Source organism: Globicephala melas, chromosome 16 (genome assembly GCF_963455315.2).
Source record: "Globicephala melas chromosome 16, mGloMel1.2, whole genome shotgun sequence".
Lineage (NCBI taxonomy): Eukaryota > Metazoa > Chordata > Mammalia > Artiodactyla > Delphinidae > Globicephala > Globicephala melas.
Window position 1 is genome coordinate 69,078,637 of NC_083329.1, and position 23,779 is coordinate 69,102,415.

The following is a 23,779-nucleotide window of genomic DNA, read 5'->3' on the forward strand; positions in this document are numbered from 1 at the left end:
CTGGCATTGATGATGATAGGGCTGGTTCTACAGACGCTTAGTAAGTTGGTGGGGGAATGTCTAACTCCCATTTTTGTCCACTGTCTCTAGAAGGAAGGGTATTGAATGCCTGCTGTTTGGAACAATTCTGGGACAACAGGAAAAGTCCTGTTCAGTGTCCTGTTGTCTGATGATGGCAGCCCAGCCACTCCTGGCCTGGCACAAATAACCATGTTCCAGGTCCCGGTGAATCTGCATTGGTGTGAGGGAGGCTGGGGCAGCAGCTCACTGAAGTCAGGCTTGGGCCACCTTGCGTCTCCAAGGGTCGCAGCATCTTCTCATGGATACTGGCCATTGTGAAGCCGTGCTTACACTGTGACTATCATTTGCTTACCTGCCAAAATTATTTTTTCTCTTGGAGGAATCTGGTCTCAGAATTATATCTTAATAGGCCCCCAAACTTGTCCAGGGTCAAATGGAGGTTCTGGCACTAGTCCTTTACATGTGAGAAGGCAGAAGAAGGCTAACCTCCGTTCAAGTAGTTATTTGGAATATGGTGGTATTTGAAAGATTTCCTGTCCTAAACTGTCTCTCCCAGTTAGGTGCCCCAGTGTCTAAAATTCTGCCATGAGAAATTCATTCGTTGAGTAAGCATTGTCCTCTCCTCTATGACTCTCTTAAAATAAAAATACCCTGGAGGGGTGGGTAGGAGTCCCCTGTGAGGTCGCTAACCACCTGTGGGTACGGCTTCTGAGTTGAACAGGGAAGCGATGACCATCTCTGAAACTATTTAATAGCTTGCATTTATTTTAACAGTTTAATTCACCAAAGAAGTTATCAATCATGAATGCAACATTTTTAATGGTTAAAATCTAGTACTTTAAAAAGATAATAAAGGCAGCAAAGTTAGTTGTGGCTTCTGCTTTTCAACCTGGAATCACTGCCAGAAATATTGAGGAGTTCCCAACTTGGATCAGTACTAATTACCCAGACTCAGGCTCCAAGGGAGAGTCAGGAGATGTGAGCAGGGGTGGTGGAAAAAGAACAAAGGAAGCTTTGCTTTTTTTCTGAAATTGTGGATTTTTCCACTAATAAATGATAAGGGTGCCCATCATTTATACCTGACTGCTCCATGGTGGATGACACCTGGCTGCCCACATAATAAATAATGGATACAGTTATTCATCATCCCCATAAACTATCCTGATACCATGCTTTTTTTTTTTTTTTTTTTTTTTAAATCTTGTAGCTTCGATGTAGACTGTCTTTTTTCTGGTCTCCTCCTCTCTCAATGCTACCCTTTCTTCAAACTCTGCTAAAATTCTACCTCTAGACTTCTCTAGCCACAGAGCTATCCTCCTTCTCCTAAATTCAAAACACTATCTACACAAATCTCTTGGCATGTGTGTGTTTATTACACCATGACTTCCCAAAGCATTGCTTTGCTACTTAAGTTTCAACTCATGTTAAAAAAAAAAAAAAAAAAAAAGGAATTCCCTGGTGGTCCAGTGGTTAGGACTTTGCACTTTCACTGCCGAGGGCGCGGGTTCTATCCCTGGTTGGGGAACTAAGATCCTGCAAGCTGCACAGTGTAGCCAAAAAAAAAACTTTCAACTCATGTGATTTAGCCCATGTAGATATATATCTTGTCTGTTTACCTACATGGGAATTCAGCAGCTTTGGAATCCCCAGGGTGTACCTGACAGTGCTGGGCATGCCATAGTTACTCAAGTCTCTATTAAATGAGTCAATTAAAGGCAATGGATAGACCTCTGCATATGTGACCTACAAAAGGTGACATATGCATTTTGAGGTTTCTATTCTTTGGCTGCCCCCATAGGAGATATCTTACTTAACAAACTGAAAACATTTGGCAGCTCAAACATGACACCTTGGTCTCTTCAGAGTAAAGGAAGTAATACAATTGAACATTTCCAAAAATCTCAGCTTAAATGAGGTGCTAATGCCATATGCCATCATGGCTATATTTTTGCTGTCATTATTTTAAATAGATGATGATGGTGGTTGACAGGGGAAGGTGTCAGTGTCGTCCCTCAGCTGGACTGGAAGGAAGGAACCCTCAAGTTATCCATGAATCATGGTCTATGATTGGGCCCATCAGGAAAGGCTTCAACCAGGAAAATGGTTGAAGAAATATATTTCAACTAGAAATATACCATAGCTAGAAAACGGATCATTGGAATTGAACTGTGGTTCAGAATTAGGTTGAACCATATAAAATTGATGATCTTTAGTCATTTTTAAACTACAAAACAATTTCATCCTAATAGTAACACCCAGAAGGTTGACTGCCTAGTTCTCATTTCCTTCCTGGATGTGTCAACGCGATGGTTCTAATTCCACTTGGTTTGAAATTTTATTTTCACACGGCAAACCGTAACAATTTTAGTAATAATAGAATGTCAATTACGAAGTACCTTCAATTTTACCTTACAAGGTGTCTATCTTTTTAGAAAGTCTGTACTCTTACAAGTGTATGTTTATTTAGAAATCCTGTCTCAGTAAACCCTGCTCTTCAAAACATTTTTGAAACCATACTTTCTCATTGATGAAATACACGGCCGTTTTAAATAGAAAAAGCCATTTTTAATAAGCTTCTCAATTCTGCCTTCTCCCAGGATTTAATTTTTTTAATGGAGGAGTTTGCTTTATTCTGTTTTATCTAGTTGATTTTTGTGATATATTATGCTTCTCAAGAGGAATATGGGCCTTCATTCCACCCACTCCCTCTCCCTAGTCACACATACCATTATGACTCTATTTGCCTTTTGTTTCCACTCTCGAACTGAAAATGAAGATAACATTAACTCACCTTTTCTTTGCTGAGTGAGATAACAATCCAACAGCACCAAAGGAGTGTAATGTTGGAGCTCACTTTCTGAGAAATTACATCATGGAAGGATTTGTTAGCCCCAGAGCAGATGTTCCTGGCTCTGGTGATTTGTCATCAGGCTCAGAATGAGGAGTTTTGAGTTCTAATCCAAGTTATGACAGTGACTCCTGGAATACTTTTAGGACAATTTATTGAACTTTCAATTCGGCCATTTATTCCCATAATACTTACATGGAAACTCTTGTTTACCTACTTTTGTTTCTAGCAGGCTTGGCCTATTTATCAGATTCCTCACAATTTTTGTTGTTTTCCTTTCCAGTGTCTCAAATTCTTCAAGTTATTAATAAACCTGTTTTTGTTTGTCTTTTGCTACAATGAATAAGTTAATTTGAGGGCCTGTGACTACTGTGTGCTTAGTGTCATCTAAGGGGTGCTAACTCCTCTATGCAGTCACTCAGAGGGTGGCCCCATCCAGGGAATAGGGTGACTCTGGTCTAGTGCCTGATCCAGCTGAAGGACTGATTTGACCTCTGGGTTAGCAGAGTGAGAAGAGTCCAGAATGTTACCTTCAGTCAGTGAATGAAGTCTGCTGCATCACTGGGTACATAATATGTTTGTGTGTCTCCCGTTGGGCCCAAAGTGCTGGGCATGGTAGTCATTACAGACCCTGGTCCTTACTCTCAAGACATTCACTTGAGTAGTTGAGGCAAAGCAACATATATGAAAAATTTAGAGAAAAATTAATTGCTAAATGACATAGCCCTGTCTATATGTTCAAAAGCCACATTGTAATTATTCTTTTATTTCTTAATCTACGAAACTTTCCTTATATGATCATGATGTGGTAAAATAGAATAATGAGTGAAGGCACTGAGAATCTAATTTTTAGGACTGGTTTCATCAGGAACCAGCTATAAGTTCTTAGGAGAAAATCTTCGTGACATTAGACACTGAGTTCTTAAATGCAGCATCAAAGGCACAGTTCATAAAAGAAAAAAATCACAAATTGAACTTCGTCAAAATCAAAAGCTTCTGCTCTACAAAAGACACTTAACCAAATGAAAACACAAGCCACAGACTGGGAGAAATATTTGTAAAGCACATATCTGATAAAGGCCTTGTATACAGAATATAGAAAGAACTCTTATGACTCATTAAGAAAACAACCCACTTTTTAAAAATGGGCAAAAAAATTGAACAGATATTTTCCCACCATCTCGTTTCTTTACTAAACAAGATATACATATGGCAAGTAAGCACACGAAAAGGTGCTCAACATCCTTAGCCATTAGAAAAGTGGAAATTAAAACCATAATGAGATAATACTACACACCTATTAGAATGGCTAAAGTTAAAAATATCTGACAATACCAAGTGTTGACAAAGATGCAGAGCAACTGGAACTCTCACACATTGTTGGTGGAAATGCAGAATGATACAGCCAATTTGGAAAACAGTTTGGCAGTTTTTTATAAAGATAAACATACTCTTACTATTTGACCCAATTATCCCCCTCCTAGGCATTTACTTAAGAGAAATGGAAAGTTATGTTCACATAAAAACCTGGATACAAATGTTTAAGTGACTTTGTTCATAATCACCCCAAATTGGAAACAATCAAATATCCTTCAGTGGGTGAACAGATAAACAAGCTCTGGGGTTACCTACTCAGTGAAATACTTACTACTCAGTAATAAAAGGGAACTATTGTTACATGCAACCACAAAGGTGAATCTCAAATGTACTATGCTAAGTGATAGAAATCAGATGTAAAAGCCTACATATTGTATGATTTCATTTATATAAAGGTTAAAGTTAAAAAGGAAGGAAGGAAGGAAAGGAAGGAAGGGAGGGAGGGAGGGAGGGAGGGAGGGAAGGAGGAAGGGAGGAAGGAAGGGAGGAAGGAAGGGAGGAAAGGCTATGGGATTGAAAAGAGATCAATGAGTATCAGGGGCCAGGCATGAGGAGAGGGCTTGACTACAAATGAGCATCAGAATTGGGTAATGGATCTAGTCTGTAACTTGACTGTGGTAGTTCTTATGTAACTATATGTTCATCAAAACTCATAGAACTATAACATCAAAATGTGTGAATATTGTCATATATAAATTACTTCTCAGTTTTAAAAAAGGGAAAAATGCAATCTCTCTGCCTCAGTTACACATTTGTCAAATGGAATGATGCAGCTTCTTCTGCTGATAATGATGATGATACATCAAACACAGGGTTTTGGAAATCTTTTGTAAATGAGAACATGTCTGAGTGCTTTGAAATGCATGAAGTGCTATACAGTTGCCAAATATTATTACTAGATTTTTCTGTTTTGCTTTTGTATTCAGCTACCCTGCTAAACTCTTTTGTTATTTATGAAAGTTTGTACATTGATTCTTTCAGCTTTTTGCAATAAACTATCAATATAAATAATGAAAATCTCTTCCTTTGCAGTCTTATATCTTATTTCATAGCTTCTTTTCTTATTTTCTTATATTGTGGTAGTAGACATTCTTATTTTATTCCTAAACTAAATAAGGATGTATATAAAATTTCAGAATTAAATATGATTTTGGATGGATTTAGTAGCTATCCTTTCTCAAATGAAGGAAGTTTCTTATTTTTTTTTTAAGTAGCAGGCTTAATGTCACATTTATTTATTTATTTATGGCTGCGTTGGGTCTTTGTTCCTGCACGCGGGCTTTTTCTAGAGCAGGGGCTACTCTTCGTTGCAGTGTGTGAGCTTCTCATTGCGTTGGCTTCTCTTGTGGAGCACGGGCTCTAGACGCACAGGCTTCAGTAGTTGTAGCACATGGGCTCAGTAGTTGTGGCTCGCAGGCTCTAGAGCGCAGGCTCAGTAGTTGTGGCGCACAGGCTTCGTTGCTCCGCGGTATGTGGGATCTTCCCGGACCAGGGCTCAAACCTGTGTCCCCTGCATTGGCAGGTGGATTCTTAATCACTGCACCACCAGGGAAGTCCTAAAGGAAGTTTCTTTTTATTCCTATTTCCCAAGAGTTATTTCTTTTTTGTTAATAATGAATAGCAGATTTTTTTTTTTTGGCTGAATGGTTTTTTCTGAATCTATTGAAATCATTATATCATTTTATCTTTTAACCAAAAATATTTATTTTCAATCAAACTTCAGAGCTGACCTTTTATATTCTTGTGTTCCTTCTCTAATCAATCTGTAATCTCCTAAGGGGCACAGACTTTGTCTTTTTGTCACTGTATCTCCATCACTTATCCCAGGTCTGATTTAAACAAAATATTTATCCCTAAAACTTAACTCTTATCTGAAGGCTCGAAAGATCTCTTCTCCCCTAATTTTTTTTTTTGCGGTACGCCGGCCTCTCACTGCTGTGGCCTCTCCCGCTGCGGAGCACAGGCTCCGGATGCGCAGGCTCAGTGGCCATGGCCCACGGGCCCAGTCTCTCTGCGTCATGTGGGATCCTGCCGGACCGGGGCACGAACCCATGTCCCCTGATCGGCAGGCAGACTCTCAACCACTGCGCCACCAGGGAAGCCCTCCCCTAATATTTTTAAATCCTTAGTTTCAAGATTAGTTTTAGCCTGTTTAGTCATCTGTATCTCTATCAAAGTTTTGGCTTCATTCTTTTTGCTCCAAACCTATTCTTAGAGATAGATTTTTTAATAGTCAATGTGAGTACAAATACTCTCCCCTAAGACCTGCTGCTGTTTTATATTTTAATATCTCTCTTTCCTTATCAAGAGTAGGTTGTAGGTTGCGCCTAGGAGCTTCAAAGTCTGTTCTTCAGTCATCAGGATGTGAGCAAAAGAAAGATACTGGTAATGCCTGGAGATTTGTAGCAGGAAGTTTCCATTTGTAACATGAGTGGCAGCTGGTTGTAGGGCACGTAGCCAACCTCAGCCTTGCTTTTGTTGGTCTCTTGAGAATCCTGCTCTTAGGGAAGACTGGGGAGATGGTATCAAGTAATAGGTAAGAGCATGGACTTTGGACAGAAGTAGCCCTAAGTTTGAGTCTTGGCTCTGACAATTAGTAATTGGGTGACCATGGATAAGTCACTTAACCTCTCTATTTTCGTTTTCCTCATCTTTAAAGTAGGTGTAGAAGTAGGTGGTTTTGAGTGCCTGACACACAACAGACTCTCAAAAATGTTGCCTATTATTTCAAAGCAGTTGCCAAGGCATAATCTGATGTGATAAAATAGGTTTCCCTGTGAGAGGGCACTTAGAGGTTTTTTTAAAATTTTGTTTTTTGTTTTAGATTTTTATCATGAAAGGAAAAAATGTAATTTTTTTAAATGCAGTTATAAAGATGCAGAACAAAGAGAGTCCGGACTCATGTTTCACAATTTACATAGCTTATTTATTGTTTTATGTTCTGTAATACTTCAGACAGTTATATAATCTCACCCCCTCCCACCCTTTTAGGATGCCAGGATATGACACCAGGACAATAGGGAAGAAAAGTTTTTGGTGGGGACACATGATGTGTTGCAGGAAGAAGGCATATGCTTTTCTGACATTAATGTCCCGTCACTTACATTGGGTAAAGCAATCCCAAATACGGACTGATACCGGGAAACAGATTTTTCCATTATCGTTCTAGCCCTAAAGTCTATGAGACCTTTTTATAATGTTATGAGCCCTTCTCAGCCTGGCCTGTTGTCAGGCACTGGATTTTAAACCTCGGTTAATTCCCAGTTGTAGTGGCTTCCAAATCTCTCCAGTTCTTGAAGTCATAGCCTGAACTTCCCCACTTCTCTAGGAATAAATTTTCTTCGACATTGGTTCTCCTATATCATTCTTCTTATCAAAGGCTACAGTTAAACAACTACCCGGTAGAATAGGAATCGTTCACCAGACTCCCCTGCCTCCATCCCTTTGACTCCGACCCACCTCCCTGAACTCCAGTCACCTCACCTCCCCATGGCTTGCCCTCTCTTCCAGCCAGGAAGGACCATCCATGTGCCATTTTCACTTGTGTAGCTTTAACTTACTATCTCCTTGCCTCCATGAGGGTGATTTCTCTATGTTGCTGTTCTCCCTTCCTCCTTTTCTGGAGTCATGAGATATAGAAAATTTTTAGTCTTTTGGCATCTTTGAAAGAGATCTGTTATTAGGTTTATTTGTGTTTGTTTAGAAGAAGTACTTTGATACACTGGAGTTGGAATAAGATTATAAGAGAAAGCTCAAATGAAAGGAGAAAGATAGTTGCTAAACTGCATTTAAAGAGGCAGAGTCCTGTTAACTGAATTTCTGTCTAGCTCCATGTGAGTTTGAAGTTTTTGCTGAGATAGTTGGTAAAGTTTGGAAAAGTTCAGACCTGACTGCTCTGGGGTTTCATTCAAAGCTTCCTACAGGCATAGTAATGGACCACTAGATGCTGCAGGGGTTTCCCCCTCACTGAGACACTCTTGGGGGGTTGGGGCAAGAAGACAAAAACAAGACAAACAAGCAAGCAAATACTGGCCCAGGTAAAACTGGGATCCGGATGCCATTTCCCCTGAGAGCTCTCTGCTTGCCCTTTCTGTGCTGCTTTCTGCTCCAAAGTGCATCTTCCTCTCCTATCTTCTGCAATTCCTGATTTCAGAAAGATGACTTATTAGCCATTTACACCTTTGTGAGAATCAACGTTATCTTCCCTTAACACTTCCACTGTATTTTTGCAGTTTAAGACCTATCTCTCCAACCACGAAAGGACAGTCCTTGTCCTTATGAAGGAAATTTTAGACATCAGTAAGAATTTGGGGAAAATTCAGAAAGAAAGGGAAAAGGGATGTTTCCTGGTACTCTTGAGGTTTAAATATCCGGGGAAAGTAGCCACTTTATCGCCACCTTCTCTTTTTGGTTTTGTCACTTACCCTTTCGAGTCAGGCCCCAGCAAGGGTCCTCCTGCCCCGTGTCACTCATGCCAATAGAAGGAGACCAAGTTCTGTTCAGAAGCAAAGGAAAGTTTTGTTCTTTGAGCAAAGATGGAGAGACGCGAGCAGGTGTTCTAGAGTCCACGCCCTCCCCACAGGCTGTGGGCGGGGCTGCTTTATAGGGGTCTCGTCAGCAGGGAGGGGGCGGAGTTCTTGCAGTGGGCACAGGCGAGCTGCTCACGGCCCTGCAGCCTTAAGCGCGGGGCACAGCGGTCTCTGCACACGGCCCACCGCCGCCGCCATCTTGAATTGAGTCCCCGGCGCAGCGCTTCTCCACACGCCTGGCCACGGAGCTGAGGTGTCAGCACAGCCTTTTTTTGGCCGTGCTAGGAACTCCGGTCTGAAGCGCCAGGGGCAAGGCTTCGGCAACGCAGCACCCTACAGGCAAGTGAAACCAGACAAGGCACAAAAGAGGTTAGACCTTCTCTTACCACCTAGATTCCATCTTATTCCCCACTCCGCACCCTTCCACCCCTCACGCCCTCACCCCACTCCGGGCACCCCAGTGGGCTTTGCCAGTGACAGGTTAATATGCCCCACGCGCGGGCCTGAAGGAGTCTGTGTACCACTTGAGTTCCTGAAAACACATCCACTACCCCTGCCGGTACACTAGATGATTGGACCACAGATGAAACTAATGAAGCCAAATGAAACTAATTCAAAAGCAAGGCTAGGGCACACAGATTCTTTCTGAGGGGATTTGGCAAGGAGACGTGAAGCGACTGAGACATTTAGCCGTGGGAACAGTGGAAAGACCATGTAGGTCAGGGTTGAAGCTGGAGGTTGGGGCATGAAAGCCACAGAGAAAGCTGAAGGTATGGGGAAGCAGAAACCCTGAGCCAAGAGAAGAGGCTGCAGTCCATCGATCCTTATCATCCGCTTGTTCTCTATTTGTGCATTTGTTTACTTGCTAAAATTTATTTGTAACCCCCAAATCAGTACTTGCGGTGCTTTTGCAGTCATTTGCAGACATGAGCAAAATGGTGAAAAATTTGGGTCATCCAGCGCCGCATTCCCAGCTGAGGTCGAACAGGGAGGTACTCTGCCTTCTTGTTTCAGCTCTCGTGCTATAAACAAGTGTCCTTTCCACGGTTTCTTTAGTACCACGTTTTTCACATTTTTATACTTTTTGTTGGTGACTTCACTGTTTAAAATGACCCCCAAGTGTAGTGTAGTCCTAAAGAGCTGTCTAGCGTTTCTAAGCTCAAGAAGGCTGTGACGCTCCTTCCAGAGAAAATACATGTATTAGATAAGCTTCCTTCAGGTTGTAGTGCTGTTGGTTGTGAGTTCAGTGTTAATGAATCAACAGTAAGGTGCCTTAAAACAGAAATACACATAAAGCCAGGTTATGGATTGATCGGTTGGCAAGTGTTGTGACCAGAGGCTTGCAGGAACCTAATCCTGTATTTCCCCTAGGAGTAATGGTTCTCTATTTGCTAATTCGATGTTTGTGTCAATTTTAGAGAACGTAACTGCTGTGAGCAATGAGAGTCGAGTATGTTGAGGGGTAAAGAATGAAGCAAACACAGAGGAAAGCAGATGAGGGATTGTGCTGCTCCAGAGAGACAGAGAAGCTACCTGCTCCCTGGTGGCTCCCAGTTTCAAGCTCAGTTCCATTGAGGACTGGCTGAAATTTATTCAGTGGCATCTCAGTATCTTTACAACTTTTATATAAGCTTGGTTGAGTTTCCTCTCCTTGCAACCAACAAAGTTTTGGCTGAAACTCATACTCCATACATTACCTATCCTGAGGAGGCAACTGTGGAAAGATGTAGTGGTCTCGCCCTTTGAGGGCTGGTCCACGGCCGCTATGAAGTCCATGCTGCTGAGGTTGCGCTGGTGTGTTCCTGACACAGGTGCTGCATCACAAAAACACACCCCACCTCAGGGAGGTCTGTGTTCTAACTAAATGTTCAACGCCACTCGAAAAGAGAGTTTAAGAACTTGAACTTTTAAAGAAACCAAACTTTGGTGTCAGTGTGAATTATCAATGACAGATACTTTGCAGCAACTTGCTTTGGTTTCTAATTTGAAGGATGGCAGTTTTAGGATGGTCAATTTTTTTTTTTTTTTTTTTTGCTGGGAGACAGACACATTTTTGAAAACAAGTTCCAGTCTGAACACCCCTTGAGGAAGGGACTGTTTATTTGACAAAGCAGTGTGTGTCCCCACATGGGAAATGAGAGAGAGAGAGAAGCACCAGACCATGCAGAAAAAGAAAGTTTTAAGATTCTCTAGGTGAAGGAACAGGCTCTCCCCTGCATACTTGGTTTGATGACTGTGGAAAGTACACATTCAGTAGTGTCTGAGCGCCAAGCAGGCCCCATCGTTCTTTCCTAGCCCTCTGTGGTCTGTGATGACTCCACCCCACTAACCAGAATCTCTCACTCCCCAAATGCATGGTCTCCATTCCAATCAACTGTTTATTCCACTAACAGACCAAACTTTTATTCTGCCGTGCAATCTCTCATGTTTGTCTTATCTGCTTCTGAGCTCTCAGAATCTTCCCTTCAAAGCCAATCCAGTTACTCCTCCCCAAGAAACTATCATTGGTCCTGTGAACTTCCTTTTCTTTGCATTGCTTCTCCATCCCTGCTCTCTGAACCCATCTGGTACTTGAAGACAACCTTCTCTTATAGCCTACAGCGTTTCCTAATGAGGCTGACTCTAACAATAATGAAAGTTTCAGTCAACTCAAGAATCCTATCAGTACAAAGGGGTAATAATAATTCAAGGCCACCTATGATCCATAATTTTCCAAAAGCATGGTTGATCTGAAGTCAACCTCACTTCTTGGGGACCCTGAGCACATTAGCACTTGCTAATATCCGTGGTTGTCCCAGCACATGGAATACGTTAGTTTAGCTCATATGGGTAAATTTTTCATTCCCAAAGAGTTATTTTGTTAGTGCCAACTTGAAAATAATGCTATACTGTCTTTGGGAAAGACTTTTCCCAAGTAATGTTAAGTCTCTATTGCTAGCTCATTCAGTCTCATAAAAGCTTTCTGAGGTAGGGATCTCCCGTCTTTTTTAAGGCAAAGAAACTGAGGCCTCACAGGAATAGTTTATACAGAGAGAGAGTTGGGGCTAAAAGCAGACCTTCTAGGTCTAGGTCTAGGTGTAGCAAGAGAAACCAGGGAAGCCTCACTCCCACAATAGGGCCACCATGAACAGTTGGGCAGATTGCATACTGCATAACTTCAGAGTTTATGAGGAGTTGACCTCTTTGGCCAGATGTGGTGGCCCTGCTTAGTCTAGGACCTAGCCTGAGGTGAAGTGAAAGCCGGTGCTGGGTACTAAGGAAGAGACTGAGGGTGCTTCATCTTAGTCCTCTTCTTGGACAGCCAATCCAGATGGCTTGCACTCTTTTTTATTCTTATTGGGGTCATTGGAAGGGGAGAGTTTGTCAGGCCTATCTTCTCAGTCTCCTCTTAATAGCGTTCTCATTTCTACAGAAGGCACCAAGCCAAAATTTCTTAAAGGGTCAGATTTGCAGATACATTTGATTACTATGAAGCCAGAGACAAAGAGGCCACATCCTTAAAACATCTGGGGCCAAGATCTATGCATTATGGACTTAACTCCTGACACATTTGGCACAAGTTGAAAAATGAAGGAAAAAAGTGCCCACTGTCTCAAGAGGCCTTAGGAACATACAAGGCAAAACGTTTTAGTTGTAGACAAGAAAATGCTGGAGAGTCGGCAAGGGATGAGCTGGTCAGGAAATATCCACTTCCTGTGGATACTCCCAAGTCCTCCCACTCTGGCCAACCGCATTGCAGATGATATAGCCAACAAAACACTGTACCAAAACGGCACTATTGGCTCAGTTGGCTCCAGTCAGCTGCACCATTGACCGTACTTGCCCATGCAGGACCTTCCAGGTTTCTTCCTGAGGCAGGGGATGGTCAAACAAACCAACAAGAAAGATTTGTATCAGAAATGTGGCATTATGGAAGCAAGGGTAGGCATTTATCAGCTGCAGCTGAAGATAAATTTCCAGACTCTTTCAGGTACAAGCAAGGAATTCAGGTTGACTTTACTTTGTAGAATGGCTTAAAAGAAATGGTTTTAACTTAATTATGGGAGTTTTTCAATACCATGGTATAAGAATTCTGTGATTTACCTGCGCTCAGATGAAAGCCTACTCTTGAAGTTTGCTGCGTTAGATGGGAATTAGTATGCTAAGTCCATTAACCACTGTTTTCAAAGGAAATCAGACTTGTCTCTTAAATTAAAAAAAAAGAACAAATTGCAGCGAGTCGTGCTGAGATGCCTTGTCTTTAGTGAAAAGGGAAGTATGTTTTCTCTGACCAGCCCACACAAAATCAGATATTTAATATGATTACTGAGAAGATGGAAAAGGTTTTCAGGAAAGACTCCTGTTGCTCAGCTCCTAGCAGCCTGTAAAGGAGTAAGTAGGAAGTCGAAGGGACCAGCCAGCCCGTTAAAATGAGGCCTAGAAATGGGATCTTTGATTCTGCACAGCAGTCCTGTGAAAGCAGAAGGTACAAATGGTGGGTTAGGCTGGCAAGAGAGTCCAAACCAACCAACTAAGCAACCAACTTATTTTTAAGCACATACTATTTACATGAGGGTACACAAATGCAGGGTCACTGTCCTCAGGAAGTAGTTGTATTTTGGACATTTGGCTAACCAGGAAAACAGGAAACACTATAGGCATTTACAACAGGGAATTGGTTACAGGTGATGGAGGAGCTGAGACACTGGCAGAGGATAGTGCTAGCAGGAAGCCTCTACCAGCCCCCAGGCTGGAGGGAGTAAGGCAGCCTTTGCAGAGGTCCATGGGCAAGGGTTAGGAGGCACAAGTGGAACCAAGGTGGGTCTGTCTTGGGGCTGGAGCTGTGGAGGAGACGCAGCTGTTGCCAGAGAATGAGTCTGAGGCAGAGAATGAGGGAGAGAAACACCCTAACTTACCCTTGTTCCCCCTGCCAATACCTCACCAGTGCCTACCATTGACTGAACCCAGGCAGGAGCCAACTAACATACGGGCCTGGAAAAGATAACCTGCAGGGGTCAGTCCCCCTGAGAAGCATAGAAGGGCAGGGGAAGGGCAAGGAATGGACTGGGGGGCAAACAAGCCTCCGCCTGGAGCATGCTTGGATCATTTTGTACCTTCAACCACAATGACTTCACCTCGTCCTGGGCCAGACCATGACAAATCAGTTGCAAACACAAGTGCTGGCTGGAATGGGCTCTGGGGTCAACCACTACCTCATCCTCTCACCAGCTACTTAACCCCATTTGGGGCTATCCCAAGACCCTTTTCAGGAGGCTCCTTAATTCTTAAGTAACTATAAGTAACTATAACACACACAGCCTGACATACATACTGTCTCTTCACAGAGGCCTTGGAACTGACTGTCCTCACTCCTGTTCCCTGTGGAGAATCCCAGGATCTAACCAGCCCCATGGTCAAGTGAGTAGAATTTTGTCTGGCTTTCATTTCATCTGTGGTCAGTTCTGACAAGATCAGCTTGATAAAGACTCTAAGCCCCAATGTGCCTAAATTGATGCTTTCAATTTAGTGCCTCAGTGCCTAGGTAACAGCAGCCCTCCAATCTGGGTGTTTCTCTGAGTTGATATCACAGGCCTATCTTGCTAAAATCAGCCTTATCAATATTATCAGTTCAGAGGTTTTGGTGTTCCTAACCAGCTGTATGACTTCAGACAAGTTACTTAGCCTGTTTAAATCTCTGTTTCCTCATCTGTACAATAAGAGCAAACACAGGCCTGTTGTGTGGCTTAAATGAGAGAACAGCTAGTAAAAGCATTTATCTCTGTGCCTGATACACAAGCAGTGCTCAATAAATACTATATCCTGTATTGGTCAGGATTCTTCTAGGTTAAGTGATAGAAGCCCAATCTGGATCTAGGAGTTTATCCAAGGTCCTCACTCTGGGTTTTCTCTATATTCCTCTGATTGATTTCACCCTCAGGCAGACTGTCCCCCGTGAGATGGCAGGGTGGATGCTGAGACATCCTCCTTCCTGAGCAACCACAGGAAAAAGGGATTCCAAGAGTCTCCTGAAGTCCCTGGAATGGGGTTTCATTGGCCTGTTTGGATCACATGTCCAGCAGTGAGTTAGTCACTGGGGCCAAAGGGTGGATAGACAGCTCCAGTCGGCCAAGCCTAGGTCATGTGCCCATGTAGGCTGAGAGTAAGAGAAGTCAGTTCTCCAAAAGGAAACGGCAGAGCTGTTTTCAGGAGGAATGGATGTTAAGAAGGCAAAAACGAACTATTTCCACTACAGCAGCTATTGTTCTATTATTATTACAATTTACTATTTATTATTTACTACTAGCACTTCCACTATCCCCACTACTACTACACTGTACAGCTACTAAAAAAACTTGGAGGAATATTCAGTGAACAACTTGGTTAACAGCCAGGGAAAAGGGAAAATCATAGAAAGCTATTATGGGAGAAAAAGTGTCCTGAATAGAAGGAAACAAAATGAAAGAGCTTTTATCAGTAGATGAAAGGTGAAGTTAAAGCAAAGCCTGAAATGGTGAGTTCTAGGGGATCGTGTAAGCATCTTTCAAAAACAAAAGTGATCTACAAAAACAGAAATATAGATCAATGGAACAGGATAGAAAGCCCAGAGATAAACCCACGCACATATGGTCACCTCTTTTTCTTTTTTTTTTTTGCGGTACGTGGGCCTCTCACTGTTGTGGCCTCTCCCGTTGCGGAGCACAGGCTCCGGACGCGCAGGCTCAGCGGCCATGGCTCACGGGCCCAGCCGCTCCGCGGCATGTGGGATCTTCCTGGACCAGGGCACGAACCCGTGTCCCCTGCATCGGCAGGCGGACTCTCAACCACTGCGCCACCAGGGAAGCCCGGTCACCTTATTTTTGATAAAGGAGGCAAGAATATCCAATGGACAGAAGACAGCCTCTTCAATAAGTGGTGCTGGGAAAACTGGACAGCTACAGGTAAAAGAATGAAATGAGAACACTCCCTAACACCATACACAAAAATAAACTCAAAATGGATTAAAGACCTAAATGTAAGGCCAGACACTCTAAAACACTTAGAGGAAAACGTAGGCAGAACACTCTATGACATAAATCACAGCAAGATCCTTTTTGACCCACCTCCTAGAGAAATGGAAATAAAAACAAAAATAAACAAATGGGACCTAATGAAACTTCAAAGCTTTTGCACAGCAAAGGAAACCATAAACAAGATGAAAAGACAACCCTCAGAATGGGAGAAAATATTTGCAAATGAAGCAACTGACAAAGGATTAATCTCCAAAATTTACAAGCAGCTCATGCAGTTCAACATCAAAAAAACAAACAACCCAATCAAAAAACAGGGCGGAAGACCTAAATAGACATTTCTCCAAAGAAGATACACAGATTGCCAACAAACACATGAAAGGATGCTCAACATCACTAATCATTAGAGAAATGCAAACTACCGTGAGGTATCACCTCACACTGGTCAGAATGGCCATCATCAAAAAACCTAGAAACAATAAATGCTGGAGAGGGTGTGGAGAAGAGGAACCCTCTTGCACTGTTGGTGGGAATGTAAATTGATACAGACACTATGGAGAACAGTATGGAGGTTCCTTAAAAAACTAAAAATAGAACTACCATACGACCCAGCAATCCCACTACTGGGCATATACCCTGAGAAAACCATAATTCAAAAAGAGTCACGTACCACAATGTTCATTGCAGCTCTATTTACAATAGTCAGGACATGGAAGCAACCTAAGTGTCCATCAATCGATGAATGGATAAAGAAGATGTGGCATATATATACAGTGGAATATTACTCAGCCATAAAAAGAAACAAAATTGAGTTATTTGTAGTGAGCTGGATGGACCTATAGTCTGTCATACAGAGTGAAGTAAGTCAGAAAGAGAAAAACAAATACCGTATGCTAACACATTTATATGGAATCTAAAAAAAAAAGGTTCTGAAGAACCTAAGGGCAGGACAGGAATAAAGACACAGATGTAGAGAATGGACTTGAGGACACGGGGAGTGGGAAGAGGAAGCTGGGACGAAGTGAGAGAGTGGCATGGACATACACACACTACCAAATGTAAAATAGCTAGTGGGAAGCAGCCGCATGTCACAGGGAGATCAGCTCAGTGCTTTGTGACCACCTAGAAGGGTGGGATAGGGAGGGTGGGAGGGAGACGCAAGAGGGAGGAGATAATGGGGATATATGTGTATGTATAGCTGTTTCACTTTGTTATACAGCAGAAACTAACACACCACTGTAAAGCAATTATACTCCAATAAAGATGTTTAAAAAATAAATTAATTAAAAAAAAATTTTTAAAGTGATCTAAGTAGCAATGTGTAATACATTTTGTAGTTGCCAAACTGAAACTACCTCACTGTGGTTGTTTTAGTAATGCTTTAATGGCTGTACAAAGCATGTTGTATGCTCTCAGCACCATACGTCTGTAGTTGCAGAACTGACACAGGTATCTATGAAGCAGGCCAACAACATTCCCTGTACAGGAATGCCATGTCCACAACACCTTATTGCAGATACAGAGATACATTTTTCACATAGGAACCTTGTGACATGGGAACATTCTAATTTTTCTTTCCTACTGTCTTAAGTGAAATAGGTATGAGATATGTATAAGGAATTTCTGGCAGAAAGTTCAGGGGCTATAACTTAAAATGAAACATTGTTTGGCTATTTGGCAATGCTATAGTATCCTTGAACAACCGGTTTACTCCAGGATTAGTGATGTATACCAGTATATAAATATACAGAGAATGAGACCCAGGAAGTGGCAACCCTGCACTTGAACTTGAACCTATGTTTTACATACCAACGTATGCTCTGTCAACAGAATGATCTCTATTTAAAGTTGTGCTCCACAAAGCATTGGAAAGACTTTGCACATTGCCCCTCTTTGTAAACTAAAACTATGTTCTCAGAAATTCATTTTCCTGTTGAACATTAATAAAATGTTAAAACTAATATGCTATAGGATTTGCTTAAAGCTAAGCCTGTCCATGCAGAACAGTTGAACAACTTCAGGAGAAGCTGGTTATTTGGGCCATTTGGATGTTTCACCTGAAGAGCAGCCAGACCAAGTAGGCCGAGGTCCATCTGAGTATAAGAAGTCAGCTGATTGGGCCAAGCAAATCCTTCAGTTCAGTGTAAGTAGAATATATGTTTTCTGTTTGTTTTGGTTTTTAAAGAGACTGTGCAATGGTTAGACCACATGGTTTTGTGTAATAATTTTTGAATGAGAAGAAAACCACATATCTAAGGTGAACACTTTAGATAGGCTTGTTGAGTATTTTCTTAACTATACAGTAATGTTCTGGGGAAGCTAGTCAAGTAGCACTTTGAAGTCTGATAGACTCACCAAACAGAAAAGAATAATATGACTTTATAGTTCTAGACGTGATTATACTTTCCAAGCCACTGGTAGTAATTCTCTCAGCCACCCCACTGGCCGGTAGGGCTGACACCTAATTTAGTGCCCATCCCACTCCTTTCCATAATAACACAAACAGAATGGAAACATTCTTCACCCATGTTGAGAAAAGCCAGTCATTTGGTTTTCTAAGGCTTTTTTTTTTCCTTTCATATTTTGAAGGGTGGTGTAGACCAGATTAAAAAACATGGCTCAGGGAAGCAAGAAATCATTCCCCCAAGCGTTTATTAAGTGAATCACAAATTCATTCAGCCTGACTGCTTACCCAGAGAAATTAAGGGAAAATGGTAACAAGTTGTGAGCCTCTAAGTATCTTCAACTTTAGGATCTCACTGGGAAGGGTCACAAATGTAATCCTTTTCAGCTGTCCCTGCCTTGCTTCCACTGTCAATGGAAATATCCAGGCAGGATGAATACACTTTCTGACTAGACTCTGGACTGACCTAGACAGCTTTTTGGAAATTTAGGGTATACTTTTCCTAAAGCCTCTTAATTTCTCCCATCCCTCCCTGATTGAAAACATCATTTATCCCAATACAGCATGTGGAAAGGGAGGGGAGGGAGAAACAGACAGTTATCTGAATTCAGGATAAAAATTACTTTGTGAGTTTATTATTCTCATCCATAACAGATGACAATTTTCCTGTCATTTAGCTGATTCTAGAGCAGAATCACCAAGGGATATTAAGTACTATTTTTCTTACTATTTATCTTGAGGGCCCCAATGAGACATGTGCACCTACATTTAATAACCCGTGATCCATAACTTGCATATTCCCTGGAAATGCTTGGATATTTTGTCAAGTGCAGCTAGCCATTATTTCACTGGCCACATGTTAATTACCCTGTTTCACTTATATTGTGGTGGGTTCCAAAGACTTAGTCTTCCTCCAGTGTCTGAGAGCTGTCTGGAAATCTTAGTTCCAAAGAAATTTGTGAATTTGTAGTTTCTGAAGTAGCTCTATTCCTCATTTGTTGCGTTGACAGCTACTTTCATGTCATGACTCTCCTATCAGCTCTAAAATAGGCTCAGCCCTCTCTGACTTGGAACTCTCTTTGAAACTCTAAGATGATGTGTCATTTCAAGGGTAAAAAAGCAAAAATGTTATAAATATGAGTGGATGCTAGAGTCCCAAAGAGTTTCAACAAGCTACAGCTTCCTAGCTGCTGACATCAGCAATGTGGTTCTTATTATACAGCTGGGTTTCAGACTGTGATCCTTTTCAAGTATCATCTCTACTCTATATAAAGAACGTGGATTTAACGCAGTTTCTGTTGAGTTAATGGATAAGATTTGAAATGAATCTTTCGGCCATTCCTACAAATTAGTGAAATGTCTCTGGTCCACTAACCCAGTCCCTTTCCAGGGACTAAGATAAAGTCTAAGAATCTGACTCTGTCATTCATTGGAACTGAAATTGTCTTTCAGTGGTTAATACACTCAGTTAGCTCCAAATCTCTTGGATAAATTAGAACTTTCTAAGGCAATAGCAAAAGGAAATCACAAGCATCACTAATGACAAAAAATCAGAGTACTCAAGTACAAACTAACCAATCTATGTAGCAACGACCTGCTCTTGGTCTGAACTTTTTAGTGAATGGATCACTACTTGGATGGGGAAGGATACAACCTGAATAGTTCATCTACTAATAAAGTCCCCTTAAAAATCACCTCTGTTCAGCAAATACTAATACAGCTGAGTCAAGCTCTTGCTTAAGTTCTTTATAGGCACCATCTCTGATAACCTTCACAATAGTCCTGATAGGTAGATACTCTTACTGGCCCATTTTACAGATGATGAGATGAAGGCACAGAGAAGTTAGGTAACTTGCCCACCATCACACAGAAAGTAAGTGTCAGAGCTGGACATGAAAAGAGTCCTGATTGACTTTAAATCCTCTTAGCCATTCTGTTACACTGCCTTGATGATTGGACAAACACCCTGTCTCAGTGGTTTAAAACTGAAAAAGAGGGACTTCTCTAGTGGCGCAGTGGTTAAGAATCTGCCTGCCGCTCGCTTCGGCAGCACATATACTAAAATTGGAACGATACAGAGAAGATTAGCATGGCCCCTGCGCAAGGATGACATGCAACTTCATGAAGCGTTCCATATTAAAAAAAAAAAAAAAAATCTGCCTGCCAATGCATGGGACACGGGTTCAAGCCCTGGTCTGGGAAGATCCCTGTTGCAGAGCAACTAAGCCCGTGTGCCACAGCTACTGAGCCTGCACTCTAGAGCCCATGAGCCACAACTACTGAGCCTGCGTGCCACAACTACTGAAGCCCGCACACTGCAATGAAGAGTAGCCCCCGCTCACCGCAACTAGAGAAAGCCCGCACGCAGCAACGGAGACCCAACGCAGCCAAAAATAAAAATAAATAAATAATTTTTTTTTAAAAAACTGAAAAAAAAGTAGCAGTTACTACTGAATATTTCACTCAGGGTGTCATCTGTGGCTACCCTTTTCCTCCTTCTGGCCTTCTAATTGCTAGTCTTCAAATGGTACTTAAATTTTTCATTTCCCAAATCTTCCTTTTGTATTTTACCTCTTTTTCTTTGATTTGAATAATGCATATTTCATATCAGCAATGAAATATCCAGGAGAGATCTCTGCATGGCAAAGTTGGGGGAGCCTTTGCATTTTGGTTTGCTTGTGAACTTGACACACACTGCAAATCCTAATGGGGCCTCCTGCCATGTAGAAATCTCTGGTTTGCCAACTGTAAGATTTCTAGGCCCTCCGCAAGCATATTTCTTATCTCTTCTTCATGTGAGCAAGTTAAGGCTTCAAAGCAGAATCCAGTTTTGTGATTTTTATGCCCTTAGGATGATGAACAATTTTTGCTCTTTGAAAAATGTGTAAAATAAGCTAGTATTTCTAAAAAAGAGGTTCATATATATATATATATATATATATATGAATTGGCACTGATATGCTTAAGCATTGATTGTCCGGAAGGTTAAATCAGAAGTTAAAAGCAGCAGTTACTTCTGGTGGTGGTGGTGATGGAGAATGGGAGCTGAGCAGATGGGGGTTGAGGTGGGAAGGAGGACTCTCTCTCAGCACCTTTTCTTCCTTTCTGGTGTTTGAAATATGAGAACTTGCTGACTACTTAAAAATAATGTTGAAGAAAACAAATGCTCTTAACTTTTACCTCGAAGGTAATCAGATGCTGCAGCATCATCACAAGATCATTCAGTTAGGAGTTGGGTTAGTCTAGAGACAAATTTTCACAGGCAGTGAGTGGCAGTTAAAAGCCTAAAAAGAGATGGTTCCCCTTACTGTATATACAGCCTATGTCACACCACTAAGGGTGTAGGAAGCTGAGGTAAGAAGAGGGCAAAATTTCCCAAATCGTGTTACATATTATCAAAGAACAAAACAAAAGGGGAGACTGCTGCAGGACTTCTCAGCGTTCAGTATGCCGTGTGCAGTCAGACCTCCTAAGAGCGGATGGGCAGTGTTTCCTAAAGTTAGTTAACAATGGAATCCCGCTCCAACTTCTTCAAGGAGTGTCTCACAGAATTAGTGCTCCATGGAGCACATTTTGGAAAAGGCTGGATTGTCAAGGACCCTTCCAAATAAGAGATACTGTCTAAGCTGTATATGGAACTTTGAGTTCTACAGAGAAGTATTAAGTGATCACCACCATATTCACCAATGCAACATGTCTTACACCAAGATCTGCCTTGAATAAAAAGTATATATAGGGGCTTCCCTGGTGGCGCAGTGGTTGGGAGTCCGCCTGCCGGTTCAGGGGACACGGGTTCGTGCCCCGGTCCGGGAAGATCCCACGTGCCACGGAGCGGCTGGGCCCGTGAGCCATGGCCGCTGAGCCTGCGCGTCCGGAGCCTGTGCTCTGCAATGGGAGAGGCCACAACGGTGAGAGGCCCGCGTACCGCAAAAAAAAAAAAAAGTATATATACAATTCAAGAAATATTGAGTGACTATCTGTGCAAGGCACTTGGGGGCTCTGGGCTTACAGAAGGCAGTAACTAAGGTGACTAAGTGGGATAAAACTGCCTCCTGCAGGAGAGAGAGGAGCTAAGCCATCACAAAGGGCTGGTTCTAATTCCACAGATGACATGGCCTCCTTTACTCTAATTTCTAAAGTGTTTGTTTTGAGCTGTATGGCCCAGCCCCATTTCACTTCTAAATCAAACTGAGCATTAGGTCAGACATTTGAAAAAAGCAGAGCTCAACACCCTTCAAAGCAGGGCAATGTTAGCAAACAACAGGAACACAATCCATGGCATGGTTTGTATAAAGCATTTTCACGTGTGTAAATGGGTAACTTAACTCCCGTTTATGGCTGAAAACCAGAGGGTCCAAGCCGTTACTCCTAATGTGCACTGTGACTAGTATTGGGGTAGGTCACCATGTGCACCATGGATTACATTTGTGTCTTCAGTGAGGCTGCACCCAGGGTCCACTTTACCAGCCCGGAGAGCTTGGGAGAAGTCAAAGAAATGCTCTGAATGCTTTTAAAATTGACATATGCATTGAACATAACAATAAACAAAGACCACTTTGAGATTTAATAAAGCAGTTTTACATATGTCATTGCCTCTCACAAAGTCCTCTTTACAATCTTGAGAGCGAAGGAGGCTATCACATCTCCATTTTATGGAAAACAAAATAAAAACTCAGAGAGACTTACTAACCTGCTGTTGCTCACACAGCCAGCAAGCAATAATGCTAGGAATCAAATCTGCCTATTCTGTATAAAAGAGATAACTAATAAGGATCTACTGTATAGCACAGGGAACTCTTCTCAATACTCTGTAATGATCTATATGGGAAAAGAATCTAAAAAAGAGTGGATATATGTATATGTGTAACTGACTCACTTTGCTGTACAGCAGAAACTAACACAACATTGTAAATCAACTATACTCCAATAAAAACTTTTTTTTATATCTACCTATTCTGGTGCAGAATCCCACATACATTTCAGTACACCTCAGTCACATGGAGAGAACTGCTGCTGCACTGGGGGCTTATTCTAAAATCTCACTAGTCGATATGAGATAATATTACAGATTCAGAAGGATCTTCTTCCTCGCTTTATCACACACACCTTGATTCCCTTCCTGGGAGATGAATCTTTTGTAGCATCAGAAGGACCTTGTTTCAAGGCCCTTGCAAACAGCTACTAAAAGATATGTGAATGAGGACAAGATAGTTGTCAAGAGTCTCTGGGTAGGATTCTTGCCTTGGATGAAATGAGGGCCTGAATTTCTTCAAGACAGGGGTTCTCAAACATTGATGTGGATAATAACCATCTGAGCATATGCCAGAAATGCAGATTGCCTGGCTCTATCATCAGATTCATTCGCTAGATCTTGGGTAGAGCCTGAGTATCTGCATTTTTATCAGGTCTCTTAGGTGGTTCTGTTCCACAGTTTAAGAGGCCCACACTTCAATCCTAAGAGCCTGTAATGTTATCAGAGTAAGTAGTGTTTTAAATAATTATTCGTTCTCCTCATCAGTAACTCTTTGGGGGTTTTTTTGTTTGTTTGTTTTTTTGTGGTTTTTTTGCAGTACGTGGGCCTCTCACTGTTGTGGCCTCTTCCATTGCAGAGCAC

General features: G+C 41.9%; 1 long non-coding RNA gene and 1 other non-coding gene across 3 annotated transcripts in view; both read left to right on the top strand.

Annotated features, from left to right (window-relative positions):
• Positions 1–23,779, top strand: part of LOC115847936 (uncharacterized) — a 297,650-nt gene that overhangs the window by 210,829 nt on the left and 63,042 nt on the right. For both annotated transcript variants that reach the window (XR_009559265.1, XR_009559266.1), the window contains one exon: positions 14,100–14,172. This is a non-coding gene — a long non-coding RNA (uncharacterized lncRNA). The remainder of the gene's footprint in view (positions 1–14,099; positions 14,173–23,779) is intronic.
• LOC115847951 (U6 spliceosomal RNA) lies at positions 20,202–20,306 on the top strand. The gene has a single exon (XR_004037544.1). It is a non-coding gene; the product is annotated as a U6 spliceosomal RNA (small nuclear RNA).